At 46.8% G+C, this 22,310-nt stretch overlaps 1 non-coding gene across 1 annotated transcript; it reads left to right on the top strand.

Moving 5' to 3' along the window:
- Nucleotides 1-6,262: 6,262 nt before the first annotated feature.
- On the top strand, nucleotides 6,263-6,426 carry LOC142438068 (U1 spliceosomal RNA). The gene has a single exon (XR_012782533.1). It is a non-coding gene; the product is annotated as a U1 spliceosomal RNA (small nuclear RNA).
- Nucleotides 6,427-22,310: the final 15,884 nt, after the last annotated feature.

The following is a 22,310-nucleotide window of genomic DNA, read 5'->3' as shown; positions in this document are numbered from 1 at the left end:
TGAGCTTTCATGTGAGGAACTCAGTATTTATACCTGGCTAATCCATGTGGTTCCTGTTCTGTCCTCTATGGTTAATTTACTGCATCTGGGAGCACGTGCATATAAAAGTAGCCCAATTTATACATATCTGGACTCTTTATTCCATAGGCAAGTCTGGTACAGGCAGACATTGGTTCAGCAGCCAGGAGCAAATACTTCTGTCAATGAAGAAATTGTAGAGAACTGGGGAGTGATACCGGAATAAAAGATATCAAATGTGCCTACCACTAAGAGTAACTTCATAGCTTTGTAGGCCAGAGTGTGATCCTCTAGCCCAGTGGTTCTCAACCTGTGGGTCGTGACCCCTTTAGGGTTGAAGGACCCTTTCACAGGGGTGGCCTGATTCATAACAGTAGCAAAATTACAGTTATGAAGTAGCAATGAAAATAATTTTATGCAACTATATACATAAATTTATGGGTGGGGGTCCCCACAACATGGGGAACTGTATTAAAGGGTCATGGCATTGGGGAGGCTGAGAACCACTGCTGTGCGCATTAATACTTAGCCTGAAATGCGACAACCGTCCTCTCACCATGTCTTCTTACAAGATGGAAAACAAATTCTCGTGTGTTTCAGTTATGCATAATGTTTAGAAGAAATAGTCTTGTCATAGTGACTATTCCCCTGATTGATCAGGGAAGGAATCATGAAGTTACAGTCGGTTTGTCTGTGATTTGCATGCTGGACCTTGGACGAAGTTCTGTGCTAACCACAGTGGGGATCGAGCGATTGAGCCTTCAGGAAAGAGAGTAGCTCCAGCACTGTACAGATACACAGGGGTAGTGAAGATATTAGAGACCATGACCTTAGAATCAGGGTACGGCTTATGGGTAATGACCAGCATAGGGCTGAGAGGAAGCTGCCAGGAGAACCCTCAAACTTCCCACTTGGGTGAAAACACGAGCCCGAATGGCCACGAATGTGTGATCTTCAACTACACTTGCTGCTGTGGGTGCTCAGCTGCCTGCGCAGCACCGTGGATGCCAGAGAGCTGGGCCTTCGCCCAGAAAAGCAAAGTTGAGCAGACACACTGGCAGCTGTGGTGGCCCCTGTCTGTACAGAAATTAAACCAGTGAGACTCTGCCTGGATCTGTATACTTCATGTCATAAATGCAAGTGTGCAAACGTTGGCTGATGGCTTCAGGTGTAAATATAAATTGGGCTTTTAGTGGGGCTAGATCTAAATATTGACTTCAGGGAAGGTGTTTGCCCCAGAGTTGATTAGGACTCGTATGACGGAGTGGTGCAGGTATTTAGACAAGGTGTACATCTGTGACATCTTTAACCTTCACCACATAGGGCCCAGTCTTATACTAATCCTCCCAAAAGAAAATGGCTATGCGATATGAAACAACTCTTTGCAGACACTGGCTGCAGGAGCGTCGGACACTGCTCAGACTGAGCTAGTCGTCGTGTGCGTCCCAGCAGCCTGAACAGAAAGCGTCTAACACAGGTGCCATCCAGGAGAGTTCTTAGAAGGGTGAGACCCCAAGGCTGCGTCCAAATTAGACCTCCGAACCCACCGATCTGAGCTCTTAAAAGCCAGCCCAGAAAGAATGCAAGTGTTTCCCCCTCAGAAGTGTTGTGGACTGTTGGGCTCAGGGGGTCCCCAACAGCAGTAAATAATATAAAAGCAAAAGGACATTTACCCAAAAGCAAAGATGAGAGGTATGAAATCCAGACAAATGACAAGGAGAACCCAGTTTCAAAATGAGGAGGATGCTAATCAATGGCGGGGCTGGGGGGGTGCGGGCAAAGTCACGAACATCTGTACAGACTGCAATGGGGAGCTCATTTACTCTGTAAACTTCCCACTTAAAGCACAACGCACACACCAAGAAGGGTAGAGATGCCTAGTATTTACCAAAGATTCATAAGGTCTAGTAAAGAATAACGTATGTAAAGAAAGATAAAAATAGCACACAAATCTTCGGGGACTGGGAATCAGCCCACAGAAACACAGACTTGACATGAATGATGCAATGAGCACAATGTGAGAAGAGCTGTAATAAACATGTCCCACGTGTTTAGGCGGTGAAGGGACGTATCAGCTTGATGAGGAGAGAAATGAATTTTTTTCTTTTTTTCTTTCTTTTAATTCTAAAAAGTGCCCCATGCCCCCACTCCCCTTTTCTTCCTTGTATTCATCCTTTTGTTTTCCTTTCCCCGCCTCCTCCACCATTGTCTACCGTGTGCATCCCTGGTTTTGGTCTGGTCTCTGCCATACTACACAGTCTTCACCCCACAAATGTTTGTATACAGTAGCTTTTTCCCCTATGCTACTTTTGCTTTTAAAAAATTTTTAAATTCTTACCTCAGCGGGCTCATGTTGTACTTGTCCTTTTGTGCCTGACTTACCTCGCTTAGCATGATTTCCTCCAGTTCTTCCCATGCCGCTATGTGCCTCATACGTTCATCACTGCTATTTAGTGATGCATAGTACTCTATTGTATATATATACCACAGTTTTTTAATCCACTCGTCAGTTGATGGAATTTGGGTTGTTTCCAACTCCTTGCAATTGTGAACTGTGCCGCAATGAACATTGGAGCACAGATGTCTGGTCTTGGTTTGTTTCTTGCCTCTTCTGGGTATATGCCCAGTAGGGGGGTTGCTGGGTCATACGGTATCTCTATTTCCATCTGTTTTAGGTATCGCCAGATTGAGTTCCATAGTGGCTGTACATACTTACAGTCCCACCAGCAGTGGATGAGAGTTCCTGTCTCCCCACAGCCCCTCCAACACTTGTTGCTTTCTGATTTTTTGAATTGGGCTACCTTTGAGGGTGTCAGGTGGTACCTCATTGTTGTTTTAATTTGCATTTGTCTTATGGCTAAAGATCAGGAACATTTTCTCATATGTTTGTTGGCCATTCAGATTTCTGTCCCTGTAAAATTTCTGTTCAAGTCCTTTGCCCACCCTTCCAGTGGGCTATTGGTTTTTTTCTTTTTGGAATCTAGCAGAGTATTGTAGATTTTAGTAATAAGGCCTTTGTCTGATGTGTCATTGCTAAAGATGTTTTCCCAGTCTGTGGACTCTCTTATTACTCTCTTGGTGAATTCTTCAATGTACACAGGTGTTTTATCTTCAGTATATCCCATTTGTCAATTTGTGCCTCCTCTGTGTTTGTGTCCTTACCTATTTCTGATAGCCTGTGTATTCCCTGTTCCAAAGTTCTCAAGTTGGTCCCAATTCCCTCATTGATGGCCCTAATGTTTGGGGTTTAACTTCAAGGTCTGTGATCCACCTTGAGTTTATTCTTGTGCATGGGGTGAGATGAGGGTCTTGCTTCATTTATCTGCATGTTGATATCCATTTTTTCCAGCACCACTTGTTAAAGAGGGCATCGGCTTCCCATTTGATATATTTGGGGTCCTTATCAAAGATCAGGTGTGTGCATGCTGATGCTTTTATTTTTGGGTTTTCAGTTCTTTTCCATTGGTCTGAGTATCTGTCATTGTACCAATACCATGCAGTTTTGAGAACTGTGGCTGCATAGTATGTGCCAAAGTCAGGTAAAGCAAGCCCTCCCACGGTGTCCTTCTTCTTGAGGAGTTCTCTGCTAATTCTGGGCTTCTTCCCTCTCCATATGAAGTTGGTAATCAGTTTTTCCATTTCTTTGAAGAAAGATGATGGTAATTGTATCGGGATAGCATTAAACTTATACAGTGCCTTTGGCAGAACTGACATCTTAACTATATTAAGTCTCCCAATCAGAGAGCATGGAATATTCTTCCATTTGTTGAGGTCGCTCTTGGTTTCTTGTAATAGTGTTCTATAGTTTTCCCTATATAGATCTTTTGTTTTTTCAGTCAGGTGTATCCCTAGATATTTCAATTTGTGTTTGGCTATTGTGAAGGGTACCACCTTTTTGATTTCTTCTTCTGTGGTCTTATCTGATGTGTATAACAGTCCGATGGACTTCTGTTTGTTGATCTTGTATCCTGCCACTCTGCCAAACTCCTCTATTGCTTCCAGTACTCCCCTTGTGGAACTTTTGGGATTTTCCATATATAAAATCATATCATCTGCAAATAACGATAGTTTCACCTCTTCCTTCCCTAGACGAATACCTTTGATGTCACTTCCTTGCTTTATGCTGTTAGCTAAAACCTCCAGCACGATATTAAATAGGAGTGGGGACTGTAGAGGTGAAAAATCTCTGGACGATGTTAACAATAGATTGGATATTGCAGTAAACATAGCAATATAAATTGTCCAAAATGAAACTCAGAGATAAAAATAACTAATAACCCCTCCCTCTCTCCGTTTCTCTGCCACCCTGAGTGCGGTGGTGCTCCGACTTCACCATGTCGTCTCATAAGACTTTCAGGATCAAGAGATTCCTGGCCAAGAAACTGAAGCAGAATCGGCCCATTCCCCAATGGATTCGAATGAAAACCGGTAATAAAATCAGGTACAACTCCAAGAGAAGACATTGGAGATGAACCAAGCTGGGGCTGTAAGGAGCTCCGTAGAGGGTGGCACGCATGGCCGCATTTTCCCAGGCTCAAATTTTGTCCCCATCTGATGACTTGAACTTCTATTGGCAAATAATCTGGTTTATTCCTTGGTTTTTTGCTTCCTAATCAAGTTTAACAATAAATGATGTACGGCTGAAAAAAATAACTAAGAATAACACGGCATCACTGATCTGTGAGAAACCACCAAATGGCCTCAACTTAAAAAGCTCATTACCATTGAGGTGATGCCAACTCATAGTGAGTTGCCAGCTGAGTTTGCAACACTGTAGCTCTTTGTGGGAGCAGAAAGGCCTGGCTCTCCTGCAGAGGTGCTGGTGCTTTCAAACTGCACACCTTTCCGACCACAGCCCAGTGGCTCACCTCTAGGCCACTAAGTCTCTTCAGCAAGTGGCCTGCTGTCCATGCAGTTGCAGTCCCAGGAACAGAGAAGGAGAGAGGCAGAATAAACCCTTTGAATTCATTTGGATAGATCTCAGGAATCCAGGGGAGGGAGGGAGGGGGGAGAGGGGGGGCTAACGCTCCTTGGCATCTAGGTGGAGACAGTTGATAGGAATCTGCCATTCAAGGAGCTGCTGGGTACCAAGGAGATCCTGCAAGGGTAGATCCAGGAAAACCAATTAAAATAGAAGACTTTAAAGGGAGAAGGGCGTGGCCCTGGGCAGAGCTCGGTTGAAGAGTAAAAGCTAAGAACATCTCCACTTCGTGCACGTGGTCATTGTTAGTGTCTGCCAGTTGGTTCTGAGCTCAACAGCGGCCCTGTGTGCACAACAGCGAACGCTGCTCTGGCCGGCACCATCCTCACCGTCCATGCCATGTCTGAGCCCATGGTTGCAGCCCCTGGGTGCCTGCCTCTCTCGGAGGGCCTTCCTCTTTTCCCAGGACCACGGGCTTCCCCTGGCAAGAGCCCTTCTCCTGGGATGAGCCCACAGTCAGCGAGTGGAAGTCAACAGGGAAAGGTTGCCAAGTGCAGTGTATCTCAGCCAGCCCTGAAGGCAGCCTGTGGTGCGTTGCTGGTGAGGACGCTGGGGTCTTCAAGGCTTGAGCCTTGGTTTCCTTGACCTCAGGGCCGTTAGGCATTAAACCATGGTCCAGGCAGGCCTCTCACTTGTTGATGCTTCAGATCATAAGCTGCCGAATGAGTTTGCTATGCAAATACTATTTTGTTAATTTCCCTGACTGACTAAAGTTCTGTGCTGTCTCCATCCCCAGGTGAATTCGACTCAGGCACTCGAGGGTTTATAAACTTAAACAAAGGACTCTCAATTTTCCCCTTAGTTCTTTATTCATAAACCCAGAGTGCTTTTCAGCTGAGGAACCCACGATTTCGTTGGGAAACCTCAGCTTCTCTGGGGGGTAGAGACAGGGTAGAGACAGGCAGAGAGGGGTGATGCAAACCTCTCCACCCGCTCTGGCTGGTGGAGCGCTCACAGCGCGGCTGGGTGGGAGGAGAGCAGAAAAGAGCAAAGGAGCGGGTTCCCGGATTGCACTGGAGGACAGCCACCTACCGGTGACGTCGAGCCTTATGTAGATGAGGCAGCGCAGTGGCTGCTGGATGAGCACATGTGGTGCTTAAATACGTTATGATTTCCTGTACTTTTGTGGAGAAGGAGTGTCTGATATTGAATGAGTTTTGTGCTTTAGGGTGTAGGAGCGATCTGTAACGAGGGTAGCTAAGTGTCCCTGTGTGTAAAGTGTATGGGTTGTGAGCGCGCGTGGGGCGAGCAGGCGAGCAACTCATACTTACCTGGCAGGGGAGATACCATGATCACGAAGGTGGTTTTCCCAGGGCGAGGCTTATCCATTGCACTCCGGATGTGCTGACCCCTGCGATTTCCCCAAATGTGGGAAACTCGACTGCATAATTTGTGGTAGTGGGGGACTGCGTTCGCGCTCTCCCCTGATAATGGTTTTAAAAAAACAGAACTGTCAGTTTTGAATGTTCCCAATTACAATGTAGCATTTCTATATTTTGTTTCACTTAAGCTTCAAGATAGCTCCAAGAGTTTGCTCACTTCAGCTTTACTCTTTGTTTAGTTATTATTTCATTGGATTGTCATACACTTCTTAGGTTGCTGGTGTTTCTGAAGTTACAATTGATCGCTAACAATAGTTCCTTATTCACTGTGCTAATCATGTTTCTTGCCACCATCTTTCTGAGAACAGTTGCTTTCTACTTGAGCCCTTGCTTTCTAACAACTCTTTTTTCTCCCTGCCTCTTGACCCCTTGATAATTATTTTGCCCTGTCTTTTACACTGTCCTATGTTTCATTTCACGCACTTTTCTGTTGGTCCCATCCCCAGGGAGGGGGTTATCTGCAGATCCCCTGTGACTGGTTCCCCTTTTCTAGAGTCTTCCACTCGCACCACTGGTGCTGAGGGGTTCCTCAGTCCTGGATTCTGTTTCTCTGTACCAGTCAGTGTACATGTACCTCTGGTCTATCTAGCAGGATTTGTAAGGTAGAAGAAGAATTGAGATCATGATGATGTGGGATGGGGGAACTAAGAAGGAAGTTGTTGGTTTCATCCTTGCTAACTACACTGCACCCTGACTGGCTCGTCTCCTCCCTGTGTTGCTTCTGTAAGGGGCATGTCCAGTTGCCTGCAGATGGGCTTTGGGTCCCCACTCTATACACCCCTGTGATACTGGATCCCTTTCATATACCTTGTGATCACACAGGCTGGCATGCTTCTTCCACGTGGGCTTTGTTACTTATGAGCTAGATGGCTGCTTGTTTATCTTCAAGCCTTTAAGACCCCAGAAGCTATATCTTTTGATAGCCGGGCACCGTCAGAGTTCTTCACCATGCAACCTTTTATATTATAACACGTTTGAAACATCAGTCAAGGATCATGTCTGACTTCCTAGCACAAGTGATTCCAAATTTTTATTACAAAGGCTGCCATTTTTTTTCTCAGGAAATCTGCATCATTGTGTATAGAAGGTATTACCTACAAAGGTGTAGGCACTAGGTAACAGTGTTTCTAGGCTCTCTCGTGACACAAAACGACATATGCTTTGTGTGTTTGGTAACAGTTTATACTAATATTTTGCATTTCAAGCATAACACTGGGAGACCGGAGTTTTTTCCTATGCTACAGTTTATGTTGTCTCTCACATGTTGATCACCCTGATCCCAAACTGTTGCAGTATGTTCAAATATGTTCTCCTTCGTATAGTACACACAATTGTTTCCAAATGAATTACTACTGACAATAACTCTCCAGTAAAGTTCAACATCTCTCTGTATTTTCTGACTTTATAAGTATTATTACTTAGAGAATACTTTATTAATCAAACCCATGTAGATAAGACCTTACATAGTTCATACAGTGTTACCCCTTTACAAATGGGAAAAAATTAACTTTAACATTTCTAGACCAATATGGCTATTAATTTCTGTACAATGCCAACTCAACACAGTACAACTGGGATACTTTTCCAAAATTGACAGCACAGCTGAAGTCTCTAAAAACTCAAATTATATATATGTATATATATTTATATAAAAAGACCCATCACACGGTTATGCATCAAAAACAGCAACAGCTTTTCCAGGTTCTGCAGTCATCTGAACAAAATTATAGAGACATCCAGCACACCCATTAAAAACACAAAAGGAAAAAATACAAAACAAAACCTCAGAAAACAGCAAAGTTCTCAACTGTTGTGGTACCTGGCACCAGTTTTTAAAAATGAGTTTCTCAGTCATCACTGGAAAGAAAGTATTCTGGGATAACATCACTAAAAAACAGCTCTGATATAGCACAGTCACGATTACATCATAAAACAGGTACAAGATGTTTTACATCCACAGAGGCATGATACAGCAGGGTCCTGCATCTGTAAGACTAGAGGACACAATTAAAAAGGCCTTATTTGCGACGTGATTCTACTTTTCCAGCAGAGGGCCCAAAAGATGGTGTGACACAGCTCTGGGACCTAAATGCACCTCCTTAGAGGGGAGTTCTTGTCACTGGTGACACAGCTCTAGGTACTCATTGCTCTCTCACGAACACCAGCTGACAGCCATTAAAAAACAGAAAAACCCAAACAAAACCATTGGATCCATGTAAACGTGACCAAGTGGAGGCAAGCAGCACACTCACCCATCATTTTACCTAATCTGTGACGGGCGGCTGCAGGACGAGAGCTCCGCGGAAGAAAAGACGCCCACTGGCACTTCATCACTCTGGGCCAAACAGGCAGTAAGTAGCCAAACATGCATTTATTGGTGAAATTTTTCGCATTAGGTTTTAAATCTCTATGTGAAACAGATGATCTGATTTTGTCTATCCACACTCCTTCTGAGACGGATGCTGCTCTGTACTTTTCCAGGTTGTGAGTGCAGCTGCTTGTGCTTGTTCCTTTCCGGGGTGGATGGCTGGAAGTAGTTTTTGATGGAGTTGGTCTGTTGCAGTTGAGAAGGGCGATCTCTACACTCATCTGACTGACTCAGGGTAATTCCAGAAAAGTCAGCAGTTAGCACAGCATGATTTCTACTGATTGATTGATCATTGTAAATTAGAATGTCACAGTTTTTCCTTCCAACAACATATTCAACAGCAGTTAAAAGTCTTTATGGTTCTCCTGGGGATGGGCCCTTGGCGGGAAGCAACGTCCACATGGGTCCGGTGTGGAGGGTCTGTGGAACCTGGCGGGTGGGTGGCCAGAAGTTATACTCCTATAAGAATTACTAAGATGCAGAAGGTGGGTGAGAGTCATGGTGGGGAAAAAGGAAACAGAGGAAAGATCTAGGAAGCACATCTTGAATACAAGTATAAACATAGGTGTGCACTTATGAAAATATATTAATTCATGAAAATAGAAGTATTGGCGCATATATATATATATATTTATGGCATTCTGTGATGTTCACCCTCTGGGCATCACTGCTGAAGACAAAATGGGTGCACAGGCAAATGTAGTGAAGAAAGCTGATGGTGCCCGGCTAAGATATATCGTCTGGGGGTCTTCAAAAGCTTGAAGTTTAACAAGCAGCCATCTAGCTCAGAAGCAACAAGCCCACATGGAAGAAGTACACCAACTTGTGTGATCCCAAGGTGTAGGGAGCTGCGAGTATCCCCACCCTGGATTTTAGCCATGAATTTACTCTCGCCATACAAACTGCCCAGAGGTTTTTCTGCCCTTTGTTCCTTTCCCGCCATAGGGTGGCTTCCCTGACACTTGCTGGGATTGGTGATCTTTCACTAGCAGCTGTTATGCTCATTGGTCAATACATGTCCGATTGCATCTCCCCCCAGGCTCACCAGGAATGCTTCATTAGCATACTTACCTGTTTGATCAGTTGTCCATGCCATTCCTTCCTTGTTTGAAGATGCATGACTATTGGCTACCTCGCTGTACCCTATTTTACATGTGACATAATGGTGCCAGCCCCTCGCTGGCTATTTAAGCCTCAGCTCTCAACTCAATAAATGAGGCTTGATCAGATTCCTGTCTTGCCTCCATTTCTCGCGCCCTTGCCCATCTTCATTCCCAGTCCCTCTTTCAGGTGTCCACGTTCTTGATTTCCCATGGGACAGGACACCAAAGTGTTGAAGGGATCAGGTAACAGGCATTAGAAGACCACAAACAAACAAACATTGTTGAGAACTAGTTGGGGTGGGGGAGGGTGGGAGCAGAGACCCCAAACCCATCTGTAGACAATGGGACATTCTCTCCCAGAAGAGTCACAATGAAGAGATGAGTCAACAAGCGTGAAGTATAGCACTGATGATGATTTAACACACAATATTCCTCTGGTTCCTTGAGGCTTCCTCACCCCCCCACTACCATGACCTCAGGCCTGCCTTTCAGTTCTGGCTAGACTGGAGCATGTACAGTGGTACAGGTAAGAAAGAGCTCAGGACACACAGAATCCAGGTCAGATAAACCCTCAGGAACAGAAAGGGGAGTGTTAGGTAGCTAGAGACAGGGACAATAGGTTGTCCTGGGAAAGCCCCCTAGAGGGGGTTAAGAAGGAAATCAAAAGAGCATTAAACACCAGTGAGGACCCTTTAAATGAGCACGCTTGAATTCAAGCCCCCTGCTAGCTGGGAGGTATATCTGGGCAGTCCAAAGTAGGCCCAGGCCCATCACATCACCCAGGTAGGTGGCTTAAGCAGCCAGTGGGGCCAAGAATAGCATTGACTGCGTCTCCCTAGCCAGAGGTTTGAAATACCTTGGCAGCCAGAAGGCTGTCCCACTGTTACTCTGCTCCTGGTCAGTGGCACTTGGCAGGGGAGCCCCCTCCTCTAGCAAGTGCACATGCGCCCCCAGGGCCTAGTTGGGGCTTCAGCCTTTCTCTTCCCTGTTGCTCTCTCCTGCCCCCCTCCTGCCTTGCTCTCCCCAGTCCCACACCTGTGAGTGCGCTGCCCCAAGAGGTTACTCCTGTTCAGGGTGAAGCCCAGTGCTGCTTCCTGCTTCTTGGAGCACTTCCCTGAAATAGCGTGTATCCTTTTGGACTGTAGAACCTGAAACTTCTCCAGTCCTTCATTGAAAAGCCACTTGGATTGTTTCGGTGTGAATGCTTTCTCTCGTGCATAGCCAAGAATTGAAATAATACCCACTTCAGAAACCTAACCTGGAGTAGCTATACCAAGGAGGTAGCAGGAAGGTAGGGCAAGGGGAGAGCAAACCACTGGGGGAAGGGAGACAGCATTAGGTGTAAATATGAAAATAATAATAATTTATAATTTATCAAGGGGTCACAAGGTTGAGAGGGGGAGGAGGGTAGAAAGACAAGCTGACACCAAGGGCTTAAATAGAATGCAAATGTTTATAAAAGAATGATAGCAATATATGTTTAAATATGCCTGATACAATTGATCTATGGATTATTATGAGGTTTAAGAGTCTCCAATAAAAATCTTAGCAAAGTATCAGCAATATTTCTATAGCTTGTCACATTCCCTAAATGAAAACATTTTTCACTGTCTTCTGCCCATCCTTCCTGAAATATAAGCATGTATCAATAATAAGTACACCTTTGTATTATTCCCTCCACTGAAGGAAAAGGTCCAAGTTGCACTGAAGACATGAGCGAAAACACAGGCTCCCGCCAGTGAGAGAATGCCAATTGGAATGCTTTAGCAAACTGATGAAGCTGGGACACACACTCATCAATGCCAACAAATTTGGAAGACCTGGCCAACTGACTGGAAGAGATCCATATTGTGCCCATTCCAAAGAAAAAGGACCCCATAGAATGTACACCTTATCAAACAGTATCACACTTCAGTACAAGTTTGCTGAAGATGGTTCAACACCGGGTACAGGAGTACATTGACAAAGAGCTGTCAGAAATCCAAGCCAGGTTCGAAAAAGGACATGGAGCAAGGGACCTTATTGCTGACATCAGATGAATCTTAGCTCAAAGCAGGAAATACCTGAAAAGTTAACGTATCTTTTATTCATTGTCCAAAGGCATTCTTGCTTGGATCCAAAGGCAATGCTCATTCAAGCAGCAGGTAAGGAGGTCTTGTGAAGATTCACCCAATGCAATGCTCGCTTGCTTCCTTGTCTGCAGCTGTGTCAGAGCCCTGTCCTGGGACTTCAACAGCAATTGGTTGATTTGAGTCATGGCAGATTCCATTAGTCTGGTTTGTTTGAGTGTATACACAGTGTTGCTGATTGCTTCTTGTTATAAATCCAACAAATATATACACATTGTAAGAAACACCTTCCAGGAAAAGAAAGGTCAAAGGAGGGAAATGAAAGCCTTCTCCCCTCCCACTGCTGGTGCACCTGGCTGTGAGGGGCTTCGCATGGCCCTTCTCATTCCATTTCCCAAGAGTCTGGTGACACCCGGTCTTTACACGTGGTTGGCTGCGGTGACTTTGAAGTGAGATGGAAGCTGTTTGGGCAAGAAACCCAGGACGACCGAAGCCCTGCCCTGCCCATCGGTCAGTTGCATTCCCAGCCATGGGAAGGAGGTGACGGCACAGAATATGGGAATAACTCCATTGTTCGCAGACATCTCACCTTTGAAACTGGCCAAAGAGGCAAAGTGGGTGATTTACAGAGGCTTGACGTGCTCACGCCCGCGTGCTTTTTACCTCATTTCCTGAGCTGCGAGCGGAGGACAGAAGTCACCGAGAGCGCAGAGCAGGATCCACGGTGGCGCTCGGGTCCTGTCCGTGCAGGGGCTGCGAGGGCGGACAGAAGTCACGGAGCAGAGACGGGCATGAGGGCAGAGCAGGATACCTCCGGGTCCCGTCGGTGCAGGGGCCTCAGTCAGCCCCGGGCCGGCGACGCTGAACGAGGATCCAACACGGCTCGGTGGACGGACTCAAGGAAGCCCTGGTGGCGCTGGGGATCAGGCGTTGGGCGGCCTCCCGTAAAGAATTACAGCCTCAGAAATCCTACAATGTAAGTCAGAATCCACTCAATGGCAGTGGGTTTGATTGATTTTTTTTATTGTTTTATTAGGTGCTCATACAACTCTTATCACAATCCATACATACATCAATTGTGTAAAACACATTTGTGCATTCATTGCCCTCGTCATTCTCAAAACATTTGCCCTTGACATCAGCTCCTTGACTGATTTTTTTTTAGCACGATACATATGTACTAGACAGAAGCGAATCAATGCTAATGGAGTGCGATTTGTACCTAACATGGAGCAGGTGGATCACCACTGGTGCCATGGTGCAGTGGTGAGCACTCTGGCTCTGAATCAAGCGATCCGAGTTCAAGTCTCGGTGAGACCTAAGCTATTAAGACATTTTAAAAACCTCCTACAGAGAGTTACTCCAGCGCCACTTCCTTTGCGGCATTTTGCACCCGTTTCTCTGGTTTTCTCAGAAATCGCGGTCCCAGAACCACGTGGAAAGTTGGAGAGAGAGGAATGCACAGGAGAAGAGGTCAGAAAGGGGGAGAAAGCGAGTAGAAGGTGGAGGACTGCGGGTTCACAGCCAGGTTGCGTAGCTCCCACCCCGCTCCTCCCCTCCCGACCCGCAGAGAACCCGGCTCCCCACAAAGCGCCGGGCTGCGTGCCTGGCATCTGCTTTTGTTTGTTTGCTTTCACAGTTGTGTTAGCACTTTATCCACGTGTCATACATTCCCAGTGCCCCCGCCCCCAGCTCTTTCCCTCCACCTGTGGGAACCATCGGTCCAGGCAGCTGTGGCGTCCGCTCTCGTCCCTGCCTCTCGCCCTGCGCGCGCCGAGCAGGAGCGCTTGGCCGCGGGAGCGGGAGCCGCGGACCGGCCGCAGACGCCCTCCCTCCTGCGGACCCCGCCCCGAGGCGCCGGTGCCCGGCCGGCCAGCCTGCGGGCTGCCGCGGAAAACTGCCTGTCGCTGCCCTGATGTGACAGCGCCTCTAGTGCAGAGATAAAGAAACGCATCGCCAGATGGGGTGACAGCCGTTACCTCTGGGGAACCCAGCGTGTGGAAGGGATCAGGGGCTACTTTGTTTTAGAATCGATTGGGGCATGTTCTGCTTTGATAAAAATATATATTAAATGGAACATAAGTTCTTCGTTATGTAGAGTATTTTAAAAGCCCACTGTATTTCTATTAAACTTTATATTTATTTATATATAACTTTCAAGTGGTCCTATCTACCACTCTTTAGATAGTCTAGGTTGTGTGAAAAGTCTGCTCACTGCAAGTTTTTCAAAATCTTATCGGCGGGCCGACGTGCACACCTGCTCACCGCGCCTGACGGTCCTTCCAGCAGTCCGGTCATCCAGAGCCTTCTGTTCAGGCCCCTGGGCTCTTACTGTCGCTCCAGCTCCCCCAGGTCTGTGTGTCGGTTACCCCAAGCACTCAGAGGCTAGATAAAGAGGAGAAGCCTGTCCAGAAGCCTGGCAGGACAGGAACAGGAGAATCTCAACATGGAAAACTCAACTCAACACTGAACATGAAGGAAAGCTTGACAACCCAGAAAAGATGGGAAACGAAGTACTGCCACCGACTGAGGAAAAGCCAGAAGCCACTGGCTCGCTGGAGACAAGGGAAAGTTAGGATATGAGGGGCAGGCAGATGAGGAAATGCCAAGGATAAGGGAAAGGCTGAGGGTGAGAGGAAGCCCAAAGAAAAGCCAGCAGGTGAAACCAGGGCTGCAGCCAAGCGCGAAGCTCAGGATGATGTCCCAGAAAAGCAAACGGCCAAACCAATAAAGGACTGGCCGAGCACTGTTCAAGGAGAGTAAGGAAGCCCTTCCTGATAAGCATGTGAGCAGTGAGGAGATGATAGCAGAGAGTTGGACGAGAGGGCAAAGGTGGAAGATGAGGTGAAAAAATCCGAACAGAAATTGGGGGGCTTTATGTGTATGCAAAGAAGCTTGCAGGATCCCTTCCACCCCAGAGAGCCAAGGGAACCTCGGGGTGGCGGTAAGGCCCAATAGAGAAGAGAGCCTTTGAAGACAATCGCTGTGTGTAGTGCCCTGGAGCGTCACTCAGTGATGTGACTGGTGCGAACGCGATCAACCCTGCTCGCTCCTTTCTTGCATTTCCCTGCAGATGGCAGCCAGGCTCTGTGCTTTAACCTCATGCGGACACTTGGCTTTCCGCATCCTTCTAGGTACTGATAACCTTTGACCCAACTACAGTGCTCTGTGTTTCAGTAGGGGGTTTTCAGCCATTGCATGAAGTTTTAAAAAAATGTTTATGGTGCATCCTACAATTAAAACAGTTTTCAGAACCATAAAAAATGTCTTATTGCAACGGTACCAATGGTTCCGGGGTACACGGGAGAGGGGGTGCAGTGGGTAAGGAGGTGGTGGTGACCAACCCAGGGAGAGGCGAACAACAAGGAATCCAAAGCCAGTGGCAAGGAGACTGTGAGAAGCCTGGCAGGGATTCAGCAAGGGCAAGGCAACCAAGAGAAATTACTGAAACCAAAATGAAGCCTGAACATGATAGTGGGACATGAGAAAAGCAAAAGTAAATAGTGGAAAGAACTAGCTGATAAAGGGTACTTATAGGGGTCTAAAGACTGGAATGTACATATGTAAATATATTTATATAAGAGTGTGGGGAAACAGATCTATGTGCATATATTTATAGGTTTAATATTAAGGCAGCAGATGGACATTGGGCCTCCACTCAAGCATTTACTCAATGCAAGAACATGTTGTTCTATTGAATTGGCGTTCCAGGATGCACACCTTCCCGACACGATTGCTGAAGAAAAATGGGTGCATAAGCAAACATGGTGAAGGAAGCTGACAGTGCCCGGCTATCAAAAGATATAGCATTTGGGGTCTTAAAAGCTTGAAGATTAACAAGCATCCATCTAGCTCAGAAGCACCAAAGCCCACATGGAAGAAGCACACCAGCCTGTCTGACCACGAGGTATAGAAGGAACAAGTTATCAGACATCAAAGAACTAAAAATCATATCAGTGGTTGCCCAGCTTCCAGATAGGATCAATGAAGACAAACGTATGCATAAACAAATGTAGTGAAGAAAGCTGATGGTGCCTGGCTATCAAAAGATATAGCATTTGGGGTCTTAAAGGCTCGAAGGTAAACAAGTGGCCATCTAGTTCAGAAGCAACAAATCCCACATGGAAGAAACACACCAGCCTGTGTGACCACAAGCTGTCGAAGGGATCAGCTATCAAGCATCAAGGAACACAAAATCATATCATTGTAAATGTGGGTGAGTGCAGAGTGGAGACTCAAAGCCCATCGGTAGCCAACCGGACACCTCCTTACTGAAGGGTTGTGGGGAGGAGATGAGCCAGTCAGGGTGCAGGGTAGCAACAATGAAACATATACCTTTCTTCTAGTTCCTAAATGCTTCCTCCTCCCCACTCTCATGATCCCAATTCTACCTCACAAATCTGGCTAGACCAGAGGATGTACATTGGTACAGATAGGAACTGGAAACACAGGGAATCCAGGACAGATGACTCCTTCAGGACCAGTGGTAAGAGTGGCCATACCTGGAGGGTGGAGGGAATGTGGGGAAGAAAGGGGGAACTGATTACAAGAATCTACATATAGCCTCCTCCCTAGGGGATGGATAGCAAAGAGGGGGGAGAGGAGACCTCAGACAGTGTAACATATGACAAAATAATAATAATTTATGAATTATGGAGGGTTCATGAAGTAGTGGGGAGCGGGGACGGAAGCAGAAAATAAGCAGCAGATATTAAGGGCTCAAGAAGAAGGCAAATGTTTTGAGAATGATGATGACAACAAAAGTACATATGTGCTTCACACAATGTATGTATGTATGGATTGTGATAAGAATGGTACAAACCCCAATAAAATGATTTTTTTAAAAGACTTATTGGGACCAATATTGAAGTAAACATCAAATCTTTATTTTGTTTTAATGAGCTAACTGATGGGCTAGTATACCCTGATCCTCCCAGATTGAACTTGTTGGGCAGAAAGGGGACCTGGTGAGGCAGGCAAGTGGAGCGATCCCCTGAGGACCATGCTCAGTGGTGCGTACCACCTCCTGATGATGGCCATCCTGACGATGCAGATGGGTGGCAGCTTTGATACCACTGTTCCCTTGTTACTGAGTTCTAACTGTCAACATGACAGAACACAAAACCACAATGGAAAATCCCCCAAACTCCCCTGCCCCAGACCAGTACTATAAACCCCTTCCTCTCCCCGCAGGGCAGTGAGACTTTACAGGCCACAACTCAGGGACCCATGGACCATGCCCGGGGGGTCAGGATGCTCCCGTGCCTTCCTCTGCTCTCCCCTCCCTCCCAGGACTCTGAAATAAACCTTTAAAGCTGTTATCTATCTTTGCCTTCTTTCCATCGACAAATCAACCTCATGAACTCATTCGGCAGCTTGTGATCTGAAGCATCAACAAGTGAGAGGCCTGCCTGGACCGTGGTTTAATGCCTAACAGTCCTGAGGTCAAGGGAACCAAGGCTCAAGCCTTGAAGACCCCAGCGTCCTCACCAGCAACGCACAACAGGCTGCCTTCAGGGCTGGCTGAGATACACTGCACTCGGCAACCTTTCCCTGCTGACTTCCACTCGCTGACTGTGGGCTCATCCCAGGAGAAGGGCTCCTGCCAGGGGAAGCACGTGGTCGGGGAAAAGAGGAAGGCCCTCCGAGAGAGGCAGGCAACCAGGGGCTGCAACCATGGGCTCAGACATGGCATCGACGGTGAGGATGGTGCCGGCCAGAGCAGCGTTCGCTGTTGTGCACACAGGGCCGCTGTTGAGTTCAGAACCAACTGGCAGACACTAACAATGACCACGTGCACGAAGTGGAGACTTCTTAGCTTTTACTCTTCAACCGAGCTCTGCCCAGGGCCACGCCCTTCTCCCTTTAAAGTCTTCTATTTTAATTGGTTTTCCTGGATCTCCCCTTGCAGGATCTCCTTGGTACCCAGCAGCTCCTTAGATTGCACAGGTCAATAAAGCTGTCTCCACAGAGACCACAAAGACGTGCCAGGGGCACGCGCACACACATACACACGCGCCCCCAGGATCTCTCGTTATCTTTGCCAATGTAGTCAAAGGCTTCTTTCTGCCCCTCTGGTCTGTGTCTGGGCCTCCATCGCATGGATACTGCGCCATGTGGTGTTTCCTCAGAGATCATGAGGCTGTGCTCTGTTCCTTCCTTAGCTCATTAACCCTCTGGGTTTCATTTTGGACGATTTATTGTACATCTCTCCTCCTACAGGCAATTGCTTTTATGAAGACGGGACAAGTTTCAGGTTTTACAGTCTCTAAAGGGTACATCCTATTTCAGGGGAGCGTGCCAAGGCCTGCGGAAGCCGCACTGGAGCTCTCAACAGGTCATGAGCACCCACATGTGGGACAGAGGCCAGAGGGGCTGTGGAATAAGCTGTGGGCCCCAAGCAGGCCCTCGAGGCCCTGAGGGGGATGCCAGGGGGCAGAACCTGTGCACCTCCATTCTTCAACCTGCCTCTGACCAGAAGCAGGGTAAAGGAGAGCTAGCAGGCAGCCTTCCTGCTGTCAGGGTATTTCAAATCTAAGGCAAGGGAGGCGTGGTTGATGGTATTGGTTGACCCCATTGGCTGTGTTGAGCTCACTTGGGTCATGTCCTGAGCCTGGGCCTACTTTGGACCACCCAGGTGTACCTCCCACCTGGATTGGGGGCCTGAATTTGAGCATGCTCAGTTAGGGTATCCTCAAACGTGTCTAATAGTCACCTGATTTGCTCCCAATCTCCTCTATGGGAGGAGGGGGGGCTCTGAAGACATGGGAGGGACAAACCCCTTGTCCCTGACTCTAGATCCCTAACCTTACTAGTCCAGCCGTTCTGAATTTTTGGTCAGCATACAGATTGAATAAGTAGGACACACACCTTTCCTGATTTTACACCGTGGAGTGTGCCCTGCTCTGTTCTCACAGCTGCCTCTTGATCTGTGGACAGGTTCTGCAGGAGCACAATGAAGGGTTCCAGAAGTCCCCTTCTCCTCAAGGCTCCCCATAGGTTGTTATGGTTCTCACCCTGGACATAGCCGACATGTCATCTGGAGGACCTTACACACACACCCCCACGCTGATCACTGAGTTGTTTGGATGAAGCCCCAAGGAGGCAGGGAGGGCCAGTAGTCCTGATCCGTCTCCCTGGTAAATTTGGGAAGGCTGGGAGAAGTGGTTTTGCTGACAGAAAAGACAGGAAAGGCCTTTGGGAGCAGACACACACCAAAAAAATTAGTAAGCTTGTCCTAAGGTCGTCCTCTTCAGAACCAAGACATGGGGATGGAGGGAATTATCAGCTTTGACCTCCCTTCCCCCATTCTGACTGTTACTCTAGCAGCCTCGTGGAGCAGTGCACCCACTTGTGGGGCTGAGGACTTCGGGGCTGTCATAAGGAAAGAGTGGGGCAAGAGAGAGTGCTGGGAAAGAAGCTACGGGCCCCAAGCAGGTTCAGAGCAGGCTGGGCTGCTCACTGCAGGGTCAGCAATTTGAAACATGGTAGTGAGGTGTTGTGTTAATTCTGGCTTCTGGCTTATTGGATTAACAAATAACCTCTCCTAACCGGCCTTATCAAACAAAACAAAAAAACTAGTATGAAAGACCTTTGGGGAAAACATTGTTTGCAATCAGCTTATCTGTTGACATAATCTAGGCATCACGACTGATTTTTCTTACTTTTTAAAAAGCTGTGTTTCACATTAGCTTGCTTGTCATCAAAGACTCCGAGTCCATTCCACGTCCACGCTCCCCTTCGTCTTCTCTTTTAGTCCATCGACCATTGTTTAGATCTGAGGAGTAAGGAGTCTGGAGGAATTTCTTTCTCTTTTTAGTTTTTAAAGAAATATACAATGACACAGCCCATCTCAGCAAATGAAATCAACACTCATATTCTGTTAAATGCTCCATAAATGTGCTTCTCCCTCCCCCTTTCTATCCTCCCAGCCTCCCTCCTCAATATCCTATCCCTCCCCTCTCCGTGACACACACCTTACTAATTCACACTACTTGGCGAGAAAATCAACAGAGACACTGGATTATATGAAGAAGAGTGTGGCATCGGGCTTGGAGGAAGACTTATTAATAACCTGCAATGTGCCGATGACAGAACTTTGCTTGTTGAAAATGAGAGGAATTGCTGATGAAGGTCAACAATCCCAGCTTTCATTTTGGTTCACAACTCATGTCCTGACCGAAATCCTCACAGCTGTACCCTCATGAGAAATGAGAAAAGGTGGAAGTTGCCCCGGATTTTGTCTTGCTTGACTCTGCAGACAGGACACATGCAAGCAGCAGTCCAGAGAGCTAAGGACAAATTGCACCATGTAACTGTGATGCGCAAGACCTCTTCAGAGTATTGCAGCATCTGGGATGTTACTCTGAGGATGACAGTGCGCCCTGGTCATGGCCTTTTCAGTCATCTCTCTTTTTTTTTCTTCCAGTCATCTCTTATGTGTGTGAAAACTGGAGGTCAAAAAAGGAAGACAGAAGGCAAATCCACGCATCTGCGTGGCGGTACTGGACACAGCCGCTGAGAGGACAAGTGCAGCTCTCACAAGTAAGGCCAGAGGGCCCTCCAAGGCCAGGACGACAAGACTTCATCTCACACGCTCTGGACATGCTGCCAGGAGAGTCCAGTCCCTGGAGAAGGACTTCATGCTTGGTAGCTGCCTCAGTGGGCTTGGGCAGAGAACAATTGTGAGGCTGGCACAGGATGAAACTTAGAACTAGTTGTGTGTAGGGTCGCTATGGGTCGGAACTGACCTGATGGCACCTTACGACAATTTCTCTCCCTGTTCCCACTCTGTCCCTGGCCCTCTGGAGGTCATCAAAATCTTGTCTTTTGGTGTATAAGCCATGTTTCTTTTTCCTTTTAATAAAGGTGCGTACTGCTCATGATAAGCATAATGTTCTCTAGTTTTCTCCATATCATGGTGTTCAAGAGAGTTGTCATTTTTAATGCATAATAGTCCACGTGTGAATGTACCAGGGCTTGTTTATAGACTCCTCTATAATCAGGGTTGTTTCCATGCTTTTGCTGTTAGGGAAATTGCTTCAATAAACATAGATGCGAATATATCCATTCATCTTGCAGTTTTTATTTCTCTAAGGCATATAGGGAGCAGAGAGATGGCTGAGTCATAAGGTACTTGTGTTTGCATTTGCATAAGGAAGTATCACACTGATTTCCATAGTGGTAGTACACTTGCACAGTCGCACCAACAATGTAAAGTGTTCCTAACCCTCCACATCCTCTCCATCACTTATTATTTTCCGTTTTATTTAATTTTGCTAAAACTGTTCATTTCAGGAGATAGCTCAGTGTTGTTTTTGTGAGGCAGAAACGGGAACTGGTGGGGCCGGCAAGTGAAGCAATACCCTGACAACAGTGCTCAGTGGTGCACAACCCCTCCTGATGACGGCCTTCAAGCCCTGACACTGAAGGATGGCAGCTCCCGTAGCATGGTTACATTGTTACTGAGTTCTCACTTCCCACCTGACACAGCAGCCAGCTCTGATAGCATGGCTACATTGTTACTATTGCTACATTGTTACCAAGCTCTCACTTCCCACCTGACACAGCAGCCAGCTCTGATAGCATGGCTACATTGTTACTATTGCTACATTGTTACTGAGCTCTCACTTCCCACCTGACACAGCAGCCAGCCTTGATAGCATGGTTACATTGTTACTATTGCTACATTGTTACTGAGCTCTCACTTCCCACCTTGCAGAACAGCCAGCCTTGATAGCATGGCTACATTGTTACTATTGCCACATTGTTACTGAGTTCTAACTTTCCATCTGGCTGACCAGACAAACCAAAATGGAAAATTCCCCAACCTGCCCCTGTCCCAGACCAGTACTATAAAACCCTTCCTCTCCCTCCCGGGCATTCGGCTTCACAGGCCCCAATTCAGGGACCCGTGAATCTCACCTGGGAACTCTGAAATAAACCTTTAAAACCTGTTTTCTATCTTTGCCTTCTTCCTTTCCCCCCACCGTCGAATCAATCTGACAGTTTTAAGTTGTATTTCTCTTTTCGCTAATGAACTCAAATACTTATCAAAGGGCATTGTCCTCCTGGATGTCATACATTGTCTGTTCATATCCTGTGCCGAGTTAATTGGATTATTTGGAGATTTGAGAGGTTCGCCCTTTATCCAGTATCTTATTACTGAATTGCCCCCTCACACCCCGAATCTGTGGGCTCTGTTAACTCTTTTTGAAGAAGTCTTTCGGCGTGCATAAATGTCACATTTGTGGCAGGGACAGTTCTATATTTTGTCTTCTCTAGTTTGCATATCGCTCATCATGTTCAGTAGTGTGTTTAGGCCTTGTATTAGTGTCTTAACATTGACCCCACATGCTTGTTGATGGTTTATATTATAGTATGTGATCC

This window comes from Tenrec ecaudatus, chromosome 1, assembly GCF_050624435.1.
Source record: "Tenrec ecaudatus isolate mTenEca1 chromosome 1, mTenEca1.hap1, whole genome shotgun sequence".
Taxonomy (NCBI): Eukaryota; Metazoa; Chordata; class Mammalia; order Afrosoricida; family Tenrecidae; genus Tenrec; species Tenrec ecaudatus.
The sequence above is the reverse complement of the archived record's forward strand: the minus strand, read 5'-3'. Positions and strand labels throughout refer to the sequence as shown.